The following is a 17,706-nucleotide window of genomic DNA, read 5'->3' as shown; positions in this document are numbered from 1 at the left end:
CTCTTCCAGCTATATTTCAGACAGGGATTAAATAAAGAACACATAAAGAGCTGCAAAAATTAAAAACCGAAATCAATCTGCCTGCCAGTGATTGAGTTAATGAACAGAATGGGCAGTCCTCCAAAGCAGTGACACAAACAGGCAGCATGGAAGTGTTTCACAGGGTTCTACACATTCTCTTACTCTAACTATATGATATTCAGGGGAAAGGCAAAATTATAGATACCAAAAAAAAAAAAAAAAAAAAAAAAAAGGAGTTGTAAGCCCCCGGGGGGGGGGGCGGGGGGGGAGATGAGGAAGATGCAGGAAACTCCCAGAGCAGCAAATCTATTCTGGTTGACACATGTCCTTCTGCAGAGACTCAAACCCATAGAATTTATGGTGCCAACAGCAAGGCTGCAGAGCTGAGATTGGAGAGATCATGCTCTACTGTGCCCTCCTGGGACTGTGCTGGGGGATGTGGATCACAGGGGAGGCAACATGTGTGTTGGAACAGGAGATACATGGGAACTCTCTGTACCTTTCTGCTTTGCTGTGAATCTAAAACTGATCACAAAGACATTCTATAATAAAAGACTCTCATACAAAATGCTTCTCTAAAATAATTACTTAACTTCAGAAACTTTTCTTCTAGTAGGAAATTTTTTATCACATTATGCAATATTTTTGCCCATAAGTTAGATTATGTCTCATGAGTCATTCTAGTGGAAACTACACAGGATTATTTTCAGGGATGCCTTTCCATATGTTTCTGATTCGGGGGCCATGTAAAGACCAATGAGCTTCCTGACAATGTTTTTTTTTTTTTTTTTTGCAGTAAACTGTGTGATCAAGTTTAGTAAATGCCTAGTGAGGCACTGCAACTCTGGACCTCTCATGTGCTGTCTCCCATTTCACTCCATAGGTGCCCTCACTAGTGCCTCTCAAGCCCCAGCCACCTTCAATCTAGTCTGGACACATAGGCTTCTTTTCCCAGGTCAAACAAATTTGCATAGGACACCAGGCAATAATCATTCGCTTTGTAAGCTTGCTATAATTCATTCCTTCCACCACACGCCAGAAGACAAATCTATCCACACATCCTCAGAAACAGTCTGCCTCCAATGGTGCCTCTGCCTTGTTCTCAGAGCAAAGAGCACCCTGCCTTCTGCCAAGGCCTCTTCTGTGCTCAAGTGGTGCCGACAGTCTCAGCCTCCCGTCCTCCTGCTGGCCTCCCTTTCATCTGATGGCCAACCTGAGACTCATCCGCTCACGAAATTCACATCCTAACTGGTTCCCCTCACTCCAGTTCTCCTCCCTCAAGCCCATCTCCACACTAGTTCCAGAAGGAGCTCCCAAAACTTAAATTTAGTCATGAGCCTCCCCTGGGGCTTATACTTCAATGTTTCCCTTTGTCCTAAGTACAGTTTTTACTCTATTATAGTCTGGCTTTTCTTTTCTCACCAATCTTTTTACCCGTCTAACTCCCACTACACACACACACACACACACACACCATGTGCCTACTATTTTGAGCTGTGTGGAACCCTGAATTTATCTACAGAACAGTTTACTGTTTATGCTCGTTTGCTATTTCCTGGAATACATCTTAAATACTTCTTTACCTACTAATGTTCTTCCTTCAAAGCAAAAAGCCAGGGGAGCTGTTGAAGTGGCTTAGTGGAGACAGACATCATGCCTGATGGCCAGACTTCCACGCCGCGGGACACAGCACACAGTGAGAGAGCTGACGCCTCTAGGTTATCCTCTGACCTCCACGCACATTCTGTGGCATGTGTTCCCCACCCCACATAAACACAATGAACAGACACACACTTACACACAAGCACATGCACAGACACACATGTATACACATGTACAGACACACACAACATGCATGCACACATGCACACCCATACAGGCAGAAAGGTATCGCAGCTGTGAACATAAATCAACTACTTTGCACCCTTTCCCCTGGCAGGATGCAAAGGTGTTCACACCATTCCTGCATCTGGAATTCAGCTATTTGCTTTGACCAATGAAACTCTGAACTCAAAGGCAGAAAAGCTTCTTGTCTCTCTCACTGCTGAGGGATCCTGGGAGTATGGTCAGGTGAAGCCTTGATATCCCGGCACTTAAGCTTTCCTTTCCTCAGGCACACAGCCTATGTAAGAAAATAAACTTGTGGTTTCAGGACATTGAGATATGGGTTTGTTTACCTAACTATATAAATGCATCATATCCATGGCTGTTCTAACTGCTCATCATTTTTCCAGGAAGCATTTCATTAATACACTATACTCTGATTTAGGTCAATACAACATATTACTGCACGTTTTTATAACACAACATTGCAATAGAAGAGCTGTTGTAATTATGTTTTCTTTATTAAACTGTATTATTCAAGGCAAGAACTATGTACAGCATTTAGTAGCATCACTATCTAGCAGTATTTATCTCTTAGTAGGTACTTTATTCATCACTCGCTTATTAGTAACCGGAAATTACTCTAGCCAATGGAGACTGAGTGAAAACACAGCCATCATATACTGCATCATTTACTCTTCTCGCTGTGAACAAATAACCACTAAAGAAACAAGGTAAGGCAGGAAGAATTTATCTCGGTTCACTGTTAACCATTGCAGCCCTGAGGCATAGTGGGAGACCAGATCGCAGTCTGACAGCAGGAGCATGGGGTGGGGGAGGGCTGGGCGTGCTACTTGCTTACATCCCCTTGGACCAGGAAGGAGAGGCAGGACAGGAAGCAGATCTGACCTGCATATCCTAAGCCCACTGAGTCATTTCCTCCTCTCAATCTCAACTCCCAAAGGTCCCTCAAAACACCAAGTGCTCAAATACACAAGACTGTGTGGCACATTTCACAATAAAACCATGATTAGATATTATATTCTTGCTCATGATAACCTTAATAAGCAAGATCAGTATAAAATATGCAGTTTGTTAAATACTGACAACTACTACAAGATAGAGAGCAAGACATAGTGTTGACAGCAGACCTTCTAACTGAAAAGTGGCTTTTTAATACCTATAGATGGTGATATCTTCATATACTGTGAAAGCGGTTAGGCAGAATGGAATAGCAAGTACAAGCTTGCTGAGATGGAGAAAGCCTGGAATATTTAAAGGCGTGTGCTCTACGCCTGGAACAAATGAATGGGTACAAGAAGAGAGATGAAATTAGAGAGAAAACAAGGGGACAGATTTTTGTAGAAAATTCCTGGCTGACTTCAGAGCCTAGGTTCACAGCTTAAATGTCTAGAGAGCCATCCAAGTGCTGTGAGTTTGGACGGAGAAAGGAAAGACATGGTCAGCCCAATAAGAGCCTGGTCCTTTGGCTGTATTTCCTGCTTAGAAATCCTTTGAAGCCATGCAACAATTAATTAAGAAACAGTGAATGTAATGTTGTATAGCTAAGTTTATATTCACTAATTAGCATATTGCAACATTGACTAAAAGCAATAAGTAATTACCAAAATAGTATAGCATACTAGGGTAATGTGCTAAGTGTCAAGAGACTACATGTTGAATGTAATAAGTCAGAACACAATATAGAACAATAGCATTTAACAAAAAAAGTCAGATAAAAATCCACATGTATGTCTAAATTACACAAAATACAAACATGTAAAACATTTCCTTATTATAATAATACCCTCTTAACAAAAAGCCATGTTCAGAATCCAAGTTCATTGCCAGAAGCAAACAATTCAAACCAAGAAAAACAAAGTAAAAGCAAGCAAACCACAAATGAAAACACCTTTTTCCAAGTGTTCAATCAAGAAAACATACCTTACACTGTGTCCTTGATGCTGCCAAGTGTAAGCTCTGGAAAACGGCCAAAAAGGAGATGTTTCCCGAAGCAAGGTCTCAGAAGCTGAGCTGCATTCCTGGCAAATTCAATTCCAGTCACCAAAAATTACACTCTTGGTTGATTTTTCTTACTGTAATTTAAAAAGAGAATATATGCACAAATTAAATGGATGATTTCCAGTTACCTAATTGATTAAGAATGAGACACATTGAAGGGGCTGGAAAAAGATCAGTTGGTAAAGAGTTTGCTGTACAAATCTAAGGACCAGAGTTCAGTTTCTAGAAAGCATGAAAATGCCAGACAGGAGCAGGGCCACCAAAATTCTCAGTGCTTGGGAAGCAGAGACAGTATCCCTGAAGCAAGCAGGCTAGGTGGACTAGCCAAGTAGGTAAGCTCTGGGCTCTGTGCCTGACCCTATCTCAATATATTATGTGGAGATAATTGAGGAGAACCCCTGACGTCAGGCCTGGGCCTCCAGATAAACCCACCATACATACAATCACAAATCAGAACATACAAACACACAGAAACAGAAACAAAAAATAATTTAAAAATTAAAATGAAACAAACAGAAAGAAAAGAGTATTTGGAGTTTCATATGGTTTCTTTTTGTTTTCTTCTTTGATGTCTTTGATTCCTGGTTTTCTTTCTCTCTTTCTTCCTTTCTTTCTTTCCCTTTGGCTTTTTGAGACAGGGTTTCTCGGTGTAGCTTTGGCTATCCTGGACTCCCCTGGAAGATCAGGCTGGCCTGGAACTCATGGAGATACACTAGCCTCTGGCTCCTGAGCAATGGGATTCCTGGTTTTTATAATTATCTATTTAACTCAAAACAGACTTAACTGCCAAAGTATATTTGGAAAAGAATGAATCTTCATAAGGCACAATTCCATAATAATAGCTAGGAGAAAACCCCTTGTAGGAAACCATTACAGAAATTTATTTGACATAATATGTGTGCAAAGGTCATGCATGCATGTGAGTGAGGGTGCCTGTGAAAGCAAGAAAGGGTGCTACAGATCCCCTAAAACTGGTACAGCAGTAAGACACCCAGTCTGGGTGGTAAGAACTAATCTTCAGTATTTTGCAAAAGCAGCAAGAACTCTTAACTACTGATCCATTTATCCAGCCTTAAGGCCATTTATAAGTACAGATAAACATTCAAGTCAGAGTCATAACATGAAAGACTGTCTTTGAAATAAACAGTGCTATTACAGAATACAGTTTGATGCTTACCTCATACTACAGACTAAAGATAACAAAAGCAAATCACAGTCCTAAATGCAAGGGCTAGCATATAATAAACTTGTAAAAAAAATCTTCAAAGTGAAACTTCTTGATTTTGAGTTACTTATGTGAATGTTGCTTTTATTTCCTCAGAGGAAGTGGTGAGATGAGAGCCGTACCCAAGCTGTAGGAACTGATGCCTTGGGATGCGCCCAGAGTGTGAGTGTCTCTGTTCTAGCTATACCTAGGTCTGGGCCTGGAAGCTTCTAACTTCTGTACAATCTAATCTGTTGTAAGCCCAGACCTTGAATGCTTCCAGCATTTGTCTGCTACCCTAGGCCTAAAATGTTTTCATCCTCTGAAATTTACTGCCGAATAAACTCATTGTTTCCAGTTCTTTCTGAATTTGGCTAGTTGGTTCAACTCAGCTGTCCTGGGTCAAACTCCTCTTCAAGCTGACTGATTCAAATTGGCCTCTCTTAGCTTCTGACAGAGGAAAAACTGCCTCTGAACTGCACTGACTTCACTGCATGAACTGAACTCAACCACATTCAAATGAACTGCACTGAACTCAGCTCTCCTTCCTGTCTTGTTCTAGTGAGAGTTGGATGTATCCTATCTCTCACTCAGACCATCAAATCTTTCTCTGATTCATCACTTTGTCTGCCCCTCAATTAGACTGTTACTTTCAAACATACCTGCTTCTTTGTATAACTAATCTTACTTTCATTGTTTTAGATTTAAGGTGCGTGCTAAAGGCGTGACTGCATTCTAGTCAGATCACATAGACCTAGAAGGTATTTAGATGTGATCCCTTGCCAGAGCAGCCATGTTGGTGGATTAAAATTCCTATTCATACACAAGTTTTTAGAGACTAAAGCCAGAGCATTATAAGCCTCAAAGAACAAAAACAGTACAAAGATGATCCACACAATGGGAGAAAACATTTACAAATCAGTTATTAGATAAAAGTTTTGTACTCAGATTACATGAAGGACTTTTACTATTTAGCAGTTTTAAGAAATCATTTATCCAATTTTCCAATGATCAAAGTATTGGAAATGACATTTTTCCAAACACTTTTCCAATTTTCCAGTAAGCACATATATTATTTATTTATTATGGAAATTCAGAACAATGGCACATCACTTTCATCTCTACCTGGTTGACCATACTAAGAGAAGAACATTGACCATGGAAGGATCAGAACTGCCACTCATTGACTAGGAAAGAGGAAGAGTAAACTCACGCTTTAGAGAGCAGTCAGCAACTTCTCTGAAGAAAACACAAACCCAGAATCACATATGACTAACACTTCTGCTTTAGGAAGACTGAAAGGATCTCTACAGAACTCATACATGCATCTTCAGAACAGAATCATTCGAACAGCTGTACAGAGGGAGCAATCCACAATGAACAGGCTCAAAAGTCCAAGTCACAGCCACAGAATAGGATATTAGCCAGAAAAGCCAAACAAAGGTTGATGTACACAACAACATGGATGATCCTAGATAAAAAGCTAAGTGAAAAGGAGCAGGCAGGATAGCTCACTCAATGTATCCGTGCTATTGTTCTCTGGACATGAAATACTCAGAGCAGAAAAATCAACAGGGAAAGTAAAAACACTAAAGGCTGCTTATGCTGTAGAAGTAGAAGAGATAAAGTGTGATTTTGAATGGAGAAAAGATTTCTCGCTGAAATGCAAAAATGTTTCAAAATTAGTGCTGATGGGTGCACAATTCTATAAACATTCTAATCCTATTTAAGTGTACCATTTTTAAAATGCTAAATCTTATACCTGTAAACAATAAATCTCAATATAAAGTTGAAAATAAATGTGTCATAATAATCCATTTTAAAGTCCTTATCTAAAAACATGGGACCAAGTGATCCTTATAAGCTTTTAGATTATGTAAAGGTGCCATATTCATCTCTCACGTGTGTGAAGCTCCTGATGTTAAGTGAGAATGAATGCTGAAGAAATCACTTGCCCACCGAGAGCACAAGCACTCCAATGACAGGGCAGCCCTGGCTGTCATTTCAAATAGTTTATGCAAAACTCCAGAAACAGTAACTTAACACAATGACTGGATTTTTACAATGTAAAGAATGGGGACTGGCCCATCATAAATGATGATGAAATTGGTGATAATACTGAGAAGTTGGCATTTTTAAAATGGCAGTTAGCATGGCAGGCACTGTGATTGTGTAATAAGCTGTATGGTCAGAACTTGTTCTCGCATCCCTCTGGGATAAGCACAATTAGCTGTAACTGAAGAAATGGTTCCCTTGGGATTCAGTAAGTGGCCTACTTGAGCATGCTACCTTGAAAGGGAAAAGGACAAACATCTGCATTAAAATCTATCCACAGAGTTTACTCTTTATGGGGAGCTACGTGTTCTGAGCTGTGGACTGTCGTTCCATCTGCAAAAAGGAGGAGAAGACTCTTATAAGATGAGATATATAAATGAGATATTATTATCAAGAAAACGATTTCATTATTAACTGAACCAATATTAAAAGGGGAGCACAGATAGTCAAATTCTCTGCAGCCACTGAAATAATAGTTTTATCAAAACTTGCTAAGCATTAGTTTAGAGACTGCACTATCTACATCTAAACTATGAATCTAAATAAGTCCAGGTGGCCCCTAACTAGATTATCACCTTAAGCATTCATGAACTTTCCATAGGACATATTTAAAGGCATCAGAGAAGGCAAACATATGAATATGGATTATGTTTTGTCTAAATTGATATGCATGGGGAGAGCAGAAAATATTATATTTTATACCTTATAGGTAACTTAATCTTCTACATTTTAAATGATTTTTGACTTATTTAGTACATGTGTTTATATATGACATAATCTTATATACTCCATGTGTTCCTAGGACAACTAAGAAGCTGCTTATATACAATCCTTTAAAGGAGAGTGTTAAAATTAACATAGCAATGAGAATTCTCAAGGCTACTTTCATTTATGTGATAACAGAATTGAAGAATTTCAGGGAACGCTGTATTTGAACGGTTTTAGAGTTAACATTTAAAGGGATAATTGATTATTTGTTGTACTATTTTTTAATACCTCTAGTAGGTCCTATGCTACACGGTGCCGGGTTTTGTTTGTGCATAGCATTTATCAGCCGTCTTCACTTGGCCCTCAGGTCCCTAAGGCCCAGATTCAGCAGTGTTATGAATAGTCTTCCCTAGCCATTGAACTCCTTTCTATTTTCTAACCAAATGCTCCCCCTGCATTTACATCTTCACAGCTATGTTCCCTTTACCTCAATGCAACCTTCCTCCTAGACTTATCAACCTTGTATTCACAGGGATTTTTAAGACATCACTTAATTTTACACCTAATCTGTGTAACTTACCTACTTCTCCCAGACACATCTTTGATCATATGATTAGAATGTAAGTCACTTACATTTATAGTCACTTGGTTTTACCATACAATAATTACATACTTACAATACTCAGGTAGTAACTTTTTTTTTTTTTTTTTTTGCCATTCAAAACCAAAGTCTAAGATCTTTATAGAAATGTTAACCTAACTCTATAGATGATAAAATAAAATAATGACTATGAAATGTAAAAAAAAAAAAAAAAAAAGTAGATTTTTCTAGTGTTGGCACAATTTGTTGAAGACCAAGAAGATGCTGATGCAAGCAAAACATTGATAGACATTTGGAGTAAATCTGGATCCCCTGAATTGAAAAGTAACATTTAGTCTTGTATATTAATATTTATCATTCAGTCCAAGACAGAACATTTTACAAGGTAAAGAAAGGACCAGAAATACAAAAGTCATATTTTTATGTAAGATATGACCATTCAAAGAAACAACAATTTCAAATTATAAACACAAAAAGAACTATTTCACATTAAACAAAAAGAATGTATCTTTAGGAAGAGAAAGCTGCTGTTTTCACATCTGTTCTGTACATTGTCCAATTCCACAAAACCCACACAGCAATCATTTGGGAATTTAAACTGTATTCCTATGAGTTTTGTATTTCTACGGTTTGGGTAACAGAAATCTGCTACTATATGTATAAGGGAGTCTGGCTACTTTGTGTGCTTTGGGAAGAAAATTAGCCTGAAAAGGTACTAATTATAAGATGTGTGCCATGGACATAAAAGTGTATGTGTATGTTACATAAGCTGATGTAGTGTGTCTCCAAATATTTTGATTAAATCTACTTTAAAATTGATAGCACATGTAAAGGGAAATTTTTAATTCAATAGTACATTGTGAACTTCTGACTTACTTATGTCAGAGATGATATTATACACCCTGGTGCAAAGATGTACAAACTCTAATGCCCAGGACCTGGGATAAGTTTCTGATGGATCCTTGCTGTCATGAGAAGATGGGCTACAAAAGACTAGTCAGACACATGTAATGTTTCTGGCTTAGTAGATGAAAGAAGAGAGCCATAAATGTAGTGATGTATGTGGCCCTACGATCTGGGGAAGGCACAGAACCCAAGATTGTCTACTGGAGTTTACACAAAGAATGCAGCCTGGTAGCACTGCCATTTCCATTCAATGTGATCCATGTCAACTCCCAACTACAGGAGTATACGATGACAAAAGTGCTTTGTTTCTAAGCCACCAAATTAGTGTTGTGCTATAGCGAAAATAAAGACAGTGGTTTCCATAATTTTCTTGACATCTTTTTATCTTTGCTACTATCTCTATGACATCACCTTATCACTGTTTGTCCCTTTTGGATGGAGTTCTAAACAAAGAGGCCATTCATTCTGAATGCATCAGCATCAAAATTTCCTCGAGTTGGTCTTCTTTGACTTCAGGCATGCCTCTGGGTTGTTTGCTAATTTCCTTCATTTGATGGGGCTGGTTTTTTTCCACTTGATTTCACTGTCAAATGCTATCTTTCCCAGAATATTTTAGTACATAAAAACTTGTATAGGACATTTCTGCATAGTCCAGTGTTTCTCACATGTTTGGAAGAAACAGATCTGAGGAGAGGAAAGAAACTAGAACATGGGAAGCCTAGAAGCAGAGAAAGAATAGAATCAAAAAATGAATAATCTGCTCTGGCCCTGCCCAGAGAGCCCTAGTGCTACCCTGAGTCCCTGTAAAGAATGCATTACAATGCTCAAGTGAAGTGGTGGAAAAATAAAAGGAAGCCACAAATCTCCAGTCTTCCCTGCACAGAACAAACTTGATAACTAGCAATGCCTCCATGGTTTCCCACCATCTTGGACTGCTTATAGTACATTAATCCAGAATAAAGCCATCCGTCCTTAAATTGCTGTAGTCAGGTGTGTTCTCAGCCACAAGGAAAGTAACTAAGACAGGGGAGTATCTAGCAGTGACTGGATCCACCAGTCTACATCACTACATGATGGAGCTAACATGGATGATACAAAATGGTAAGTCTGTTGTAAGTGTATCTACTATGAAAACTAAGGATTTTCCCACAAGCTGATTAGGGTCCTGGTCTCTAAGAAAGGAAACAGAAGGCTAGCGGAAGCTAGGAGGAACTAGTAGTCCTTTTGGTATCCATTTAAAAGCACTAACCGAGTCAGTTTGTTAGTACCAAAACTGAAGTTTGAACGCTGTTTGCAAACTCAAGACAGGAAACAAAAATCTCCATTGGCTAGATCTGGGTAGGGGTTTAAAGTTTACCGCCTGTCCAAATCTAGCCAATGGACAAAACATTCTCCACAGTTGAGTGGACAGTGGGGTATGACTTTCACATGAACTCTGGCGCCTCATATTTAACAAGAATAAATTAATAAAAAAGTAAAAAAAAAAAAAAAAAAAAAAAAAGAAACAAAAATCTCTCACTGAGTCTTAAAATGTTTGGGTCATTGTAATGCTCTATCTAGTCTAGCTTTCTTTGATCCAGTTTCTCTACCAAAAATGGAGAGTTCAGTACAGAAGGGCAGAGTTCATATGGACAGTTTTAAGAAATACCAAGTCATTTTTGTATACTCCACACTTCCTAAGAGAGAGAGAGACTTCCTACTTTAATGCTTTCTCTGTCCAGTGGTAGCATGTCTACAATAGGAACCCACTTTTGTGAGTTATTTTAGCAAAGAAAATAGCAAAGTCTAACATTTTCTATTTGAAAATAAAATCAGGAAAACAGTTACCAGTGAACACAACCATGCTTTTTTAGTCTATTAAACTAAATTAAATTAAGTTAAAATAGGAAATATATTTTGAATGATCTGTAAAAAGAATCAGGTAATAATTTTACAGTTGTCTGAACTAAGCATAATTAGCCTTTTTGTCCTAAATGAACACTGATGCAAGAGAAATTTTACATATTTAATGTTTATCTCAAAATACAATTTAGCACTGTCCTATAAAATTCAATTTTCTCCACTTCTTTAAGTATCTGAATATGCTTTCATGGGCTTGATCAATGGAGATCTTGCAGGAAACACAGCTTACACTGAAACAAAGAAGCAAGTCATTCAGTACTGGATGTTTGTTTGATGATTTCTAATAAAAATTAGATGGATTGTAATGAGTCCATTTGGATAGTTAAATGGAGTAAGAGGCTCTTTGAAAGAAAGCGTCTTTTTTTTTTTTTTTTTTTTTTTAATATATCTCTGCTCCGAGTTTTCCTTAGTGAAACATGGGGGAAAGTAATTATCCTGTTCCTAGATTAAAGGAAAATAGATGGTCTCTATAAGGCTTCCACTTAACTCTTCAAAATCTTCCCAGTCTAGAGGATTACCCAACAGCTTTCCTTGGCTTCTCAAAATGGTCACATGAATACACTCAGAAATTATTAGATCTAACATGAACATTTCCTAATCTTTCCATGAGCTTCTACAGGACCATGCCCACATGGCCATGATCCCTTCATCTTGTATTCTTGAGGGATGGAGAACTAATGCAGTTAAGGGCAGAGGAATTGGCATGCAAGATATTTCATGTGCTACCTAAGCAGTAACAACACTGAGTCAGTAGAGGAAAGAGGAATGGGCCAATTCTCATTTCTCAGCAAACTAAAGAAATAAGAAAAAAATTCAAGTACTTTAAAGTACTGTCTGCTAAACAAATGGAAATTGTAACCAATAATGCTTTGCATTTGTGCAGATCATCATTTTAATTATACTTTAAAAATCAATCCTGCTAGGGTAGATACTAGATTGGGAACTTTACAAACGATGAAGCAAAACTAACCTTGCCAGCTTCCTTGCTACCAGGCATTGTTAACAGTAGAACAACGGAAGCACCCTTCCTGCGGATATACGCTGGGAATCTGGCATAGGGAAGGAAAGGCCTTCTGCTTTGTTTTCCTATAGAATGTTTGTTCTGCTGACTCACGTGGGCCGAAAGATACCACGGAAGAATCAACTTGTAGTAGTTACCTCTGTTATCTCGTAGTTGATCATTAAATACGGACTTAATACTAGGTGCTTAGAGGTTTGACATGCTTCTCGGTGTTGGGAACAAGCCAAAGGAACTTACTCGAAGCACTACCATTTTGTTTTCAAGGCTCCATTTAATCATAGGGAGAAACTAAACTCAAGGTTCCAGGCCTTAGGGCAGCTAGGGACTTCCCAATGGCTGAACACCTCCTGTTGTAAGGAGACAGGAGTCTGAGTCCAGACATCTCAGGGACAGCTTGTAAGGAGGCAGTTGTCTGAGTTCAGACATCTCAAAGACGACTTCTCCATCTTGCTGGAAGGGGCAAACAAATTCACTCCATTCCCCAATCCCTTATGTCAAAATAGGATTGGACAATGCTACAGCCCACATACCACATTCCCCCTCACTTTATGGTGCACCTTTTAAATATACTGAACAGCTCCAGCGTCTGTTCTGCGCCGCGGATCAATCAGTAAAGGCTTGATTAGAATACATTTTTGTCACCTGCATTGAGCTGGTGTTTGACTTACGTTGGATTTAAGTAGACCTCATAACAACAATAGATTGCAAGGAAGACCAAATATGAAAGCCCTTCCTGTAATGCGTTGCAACTTGCAAAGGAAGTTCATTAAGGTCAAGTGGAAGACGCTATATCGCAGAGTTCCTTTTCCAAGTCATCCATATATATAGCAACATATTTGGGTTCAGCGATTCATCAAGCAACAGGAAAAGTAGCCCTACGTGACCAGCACCACTACCCAATAAATGAACTGTTCTCTACAAATATTTGAGCTTTCACAGACTGTTCCTATAAAAGGAAAACAGGAAAGAGTACACAGGAGTTAAAACACAGGAGGAGGCCTGAGCAGGATTAGTAGAAACTGGAGTTACACGCAGCTATGAAAAGGCCCCTCTAAGTAAAGGAGCTGGGAGAGCAAATCCCCAGTTTAGGGTAAGTTCTTGGGGAATGAGTTTCAGGACACTAGGACACGCTGGCAGGGCAAACCCCGCGTTGCTAGGCAACAGAGACAGCCACGCCCACCCCGCCCAAGCCCGGGCAGTTCTCTCTGGGCCCCAGAAGCAGAGACCGGTTGAATTGGAGGCCACCCCGCTTGGCTCCGAGCCCAGCTCCCCGAAGGAGCCTCGCGATGCCCAGGCCCAGCGCCTGGCGCCGTCCCCTGGGCCGGAGCTACAGTCTCCACACAGGGCTGGGAGACGCTGGGGAACCGCGCTTCCAGCCCTGGGCCCGCGTCCAGAGAACTGTGACCCCGAACCCCCAGCCCTCGCCAGAAACACACCTCAGCATAGCTCAGAGAGGGCGGCCCAACTGCGGGTCCGGCCGGGTGGGCAGCTGTCCACGCTGCTGTCACTCAGAGGCAGGGGCGGGACGAGGAGCTGCACGCCCCTACTCCAGAAGGACTAGACGTGGATGGGCGGGGCCAGCACTCAGTCTGCATTCTGATTGGCTAGACGATTCCTGGGCGTCTTCTGGACTGTGCGCGCTCTTTGGCCCATCCTTTTTAATACCACAGAGCTATAGTAAGTCTGAGGATACAGAAGTTAACTGAGAGGAGCCTGACTTTTTTTTCACAAACATAAAACGAAAACCAAGTTATTTTAATGAGTGACCAACTTCCACCTTTTACACGCCAACCCAGCCAAATCCGGTCAGGTGCATATCCTTAGGAAAGCATTCCAACCATGAGAACGAATTCAAGGGGGTGCGGTGGGATAAAAAAAAGAAAAGAAAAGAAAAGAAGCGGGAAGCTCTTATTTTAATTTTTAGCTGTTGTTATTGTTGTTGGTGTTTGTTTTTTGTTTTTCGGAGACAGGCTTTCTCTGTGTAGCCTTGGCTGTCTCAGACTCACTTTGTAAACCACCCTGGCCTCAAATTCACAGGGTAGTTTTTGCTTTTACCAAGGAAGTTAATTTAGGAAAAGGAATTGCTGAAACCTGACCAGTGACTGATTGCAGCTCTGTTTCAGGAACTTAGTTTTCGCACCTGTAAAGTAGGAGCAATATTGAGGTATTTACCATTTGGAATATATTTGATAACTGACTGATCTATAAATTATGCTTTTTACAATCCTGACAAAAACTTCCTGAGAAATACTCTTATCCAGAGTGTATGAAGCACAGGCTATAATCGGTTAAGTTTATTTTACTCAATGAACAAATCTAAGGGTCCGAGGTGATTCTCTTTATACTGATGTAACCTAAATTTTAGGTCCAGAGTGTACGAGTCACAAGGGATGGAGGATTCCAGGAGGGCATGGCCCACCAAATCAACAGTGGCTCACGTGAGCTCACAAAGACTAAAGTGGCAAGAACAGGGGCACATGGTCTGTATATGTTATGGCTGTTAGCTTTGGATTATTGTGAGACTGGTAACAGTGGAAGCAGGTGTGTGTGTCTCTCTCTCTTGCCTGCTCCTGACACTTCTTTCATCCTATTGGGTTGCCTTGTCCAGCCTCAATATGAGGCATTTCACCTTGTTTTATTGTATCTTGTTTTGTCCAGCTTGGCTGTTGTTTCTTGGAGGCCTGCCTTTTTCTAAAGAGAAAATGGGGGGGGGGAGTAGGGAGGAGGGGGAGAGGGGGAGAATCTAGGAGAGGGGGTGGGGCTAGAAGGGGTGGAGGGAGAGGACATTGTGATTGGGGTGTATTATATGACAGAAGAATCTATTTTCAATAAGGAAAATATTTGAAAATAATAATAAAATCTTTTCAAGTGTAATGTTTCTATTGCTATAGTTTGTTACCCTACTCTGGCTAGCCCATCATATCTTTTGAAAGAGGCAAAATACCATACAAAAAGAATGTAGAAAGATATAAATAGATTTCTCTAAGATCTCCCATGATAGCATATTGAGAAAAAAAAACCAAATTATGGTTTTATTTTCTGTACTTTTAATTTTCTGGTATCCAGCATCTTTAAGCCTAAAGAAAGATAGAATTAAATGAGATTATATCAGTGCTTCTAATGGGGCTTGTATGTGTTTCTTCTGAGGAGGGTAAAATAGTTGTCTTTTATGATAGTAAAAAGAAAAATACATATCTCAAGATATATGGTTCCTTGTTCAAATAAAATGGCCACTATGCTGTGACAAATTCTTCTAATAAAACAAACATACTCCAATTGCACAACCCCTGAGTTGTAACCCTAACCCTGAGTTGATGATTTTATTTTCTGATTTTATTTTCTTATTTTGCTGAACTTTCAAATTCTTCTGAGAGCTTCAACTATGAATACTCTACCCCAAACTTTCTTGATGTGTGTGACTTATGCTCCCATTTAAGTTTCTTTAATCTTTTAAAATATTTTAGTCTGAAAGAGTTGTGATTGTGTAATAATAAGTACATTGTATAAATAAATACTGTTAGCTTTAAATAAATATGGAGAGCATCTTTGAGTCCTTTTTAAATGCATATTCAAATAAAGAAAATGTCTTTGTTTGAATTTCTCACATGCATAAAATATACATTTAAGTAAATGTATTGTGTGCATGTAAATGTGTTATATTTGAAATAAACACAGCTGTATCTTCCACATATGTATAGCTGCAGATGTTTGAGGCATTTATTCTGATTGCTGGAACTCTGCACCTTTTTATTTAGTCACACATCCAGTAGAAAACACTGTGCTCCATCTGCAAAGAACAGCAAATAATGAGTTTCCCTCACTGAATTTCTTATTGTGAGTACCCTTATGAGAGGAGCTTGGTTAAGCTACTTATTGCATAAGCATTTACTGCTGTACGAAGTGGGAGTGGCCACTTCACAGTACATAATAACTACTACAAAGTAGGCTTACAACAGTCTTTAAAATAATTATTCTAAAAAAGTTGTCTCCAAGTAACTTGATACTTCCTACACTCTGAGTATATGAATGTGAGTCTGTCTAGACCTGAGTTGCTTATTTTTCATTCCATATTTCTGTCCCAACACTTATAATTACTGCATAGACACAACACATACTGGAAGAATTTATGTATGTGGGAGACCTAATATAACAGACCAAGTGCCAAACAAATAACTACATATATTTTAGAGACAGGCAATAAACACATTAAAAGGCAGTGTGATGGTACACATTCATGTCCCTGGCGTGTAGAAGGCTGAATCAGAGGAATCATTGCAGTTTCTAGGTCAGTGTCTTAGTTCATGTTCATTGCTGTGAAGAGAAACCATGACCAAGGCAACCCTTATAAAGGAAAGTATTGAATTGGGACTGACTTGCAGGTTAAAAGGTTTAGTGCATTATCATCATGGCTAAGGACATGGCAGCACGGAGGACGGCATGGGGCTAGAGAGTTAACTGAGAGATTTACACCCCGACCACCCCGACTCTCAGGCAGCAGCATGCAGAGGAGAGAGAGAGAGAGAGAGAGAGAGAGAGAGAGAGAGAGAGAGAGAGGGACAGATGGACAGACAGACACAAAGAGACAAGGACAGAAAGAAACAAGAGAGTAAGACTGGAAGGCTGGCTAGCAAATGGGCTTTTGAAATATCAAAGCCCACTCCCAGAGACATGCTTCCTTCAGCAAGGCCACATCTGCAAATCTTCCCCCTGGCTGCTCAGCTGGGGATGAAGCATGAAAATAATACATGAGTCTGTAAAAGCCAACTTCATTCAAACTACTGTAGTCAGCACGGGCTAGGTAGTGAGTCCCAGGACAGTGGAGACCACATAGTAAGAAACCCAAACCCAAACCTTAAAACATCCAGATGTACATAATGAAATGTTCTTTATTTCTGATGATATTACCAGCTGTGAAGCAAAATTTACTGATATCTATTGTCTTTCATTATTTTGTTCATATTTTTTGTCTGGTTTGGTTTTGGGGTTTTTGTTGTTTGTTTGTTTGTTTCTGAGATAGGTTCCCAAACTATAGCCCAGGCTGACCTGGAGCTCACTATATGACCTAAGTTGGCCTTGAACTCATGGAGATTTACTACTCCAGTTTCAACAAGTACTAAGATTACAGGCATGAGCTGTCACACCAAGCTTAGTATTCTTTTGCATTTTTTTGCATAAATAAGTTAATATTTAGTTTTCCAAATTTTAATCAACTACATATATAGAACTACATATATAGAAGTGTTTTAAATAATTTAGATAATTTGTTGCTTTTGATCTAACTTGACATTAATCGCCATGTGGGTAGGACATATGTCTTTACCATCAGTTGTTTGTGTCCTATTAGGGACTATTTTTATAACTCAAGTCGGTTCCTTTTATTGGTTTAGCATGAAGAGTTTTAATGGTTGACACATGGTTGCAGTCTTTACGTTTAACTTGCCA

At 39.3% G+C, this 17,706-nt stretch overlaps 1 protein-coding gene across 4 annotated transcripts in view; it reads right to left on the bottom strand.

Moving 5' to 3' along the window:
- Triqk (triple QxxK/R motif containing) overlaps nucleotides 1-13,841 on the bottom strand; it is a 60,605-nt gene extending 46,764 nt beyond the window's left edge. For 2 of the 4 annotated variants that reach the window (XM_051160463.1, XM_051160471.1), the window contains exons 1-2: nucleotides 13,701-13,841; nucleotides 3,790-3,941 (exon numbers count right to left, since the gene is read on the bottom strand). The gene's annotated coding sequence lies outside the window, so the exon portion shown is untranslated. The remainder of the gene's footprint in view (nucleotides 1-3,789; nucleotides 3,942-13,700) is intronic. The other 2 variants (XM_051160480.1, XM_051160488.1) reach the window with 2 other exon arrangements.
- Nucleotides 13,842-17,706: the final 3,865 nt, after the last annotated feature.

Source organism: Acomys russatus, chromosome 2 (genome assembly GCF_903995435.1).
Source record: "Acomys russatus chromosome 2, mAcoRus1.1, whole genome shotgun sequence".
NCBI classification, from domain to species: domain Eukaryota; kingdom Metazoa; phylum Chordata; class Mammalia; order Rodentia; family Muridae; genus Acomys; species Acomys russatus.
This window is presented reverse-complemented; position numbering and strand designations above follow the sequence as displayed.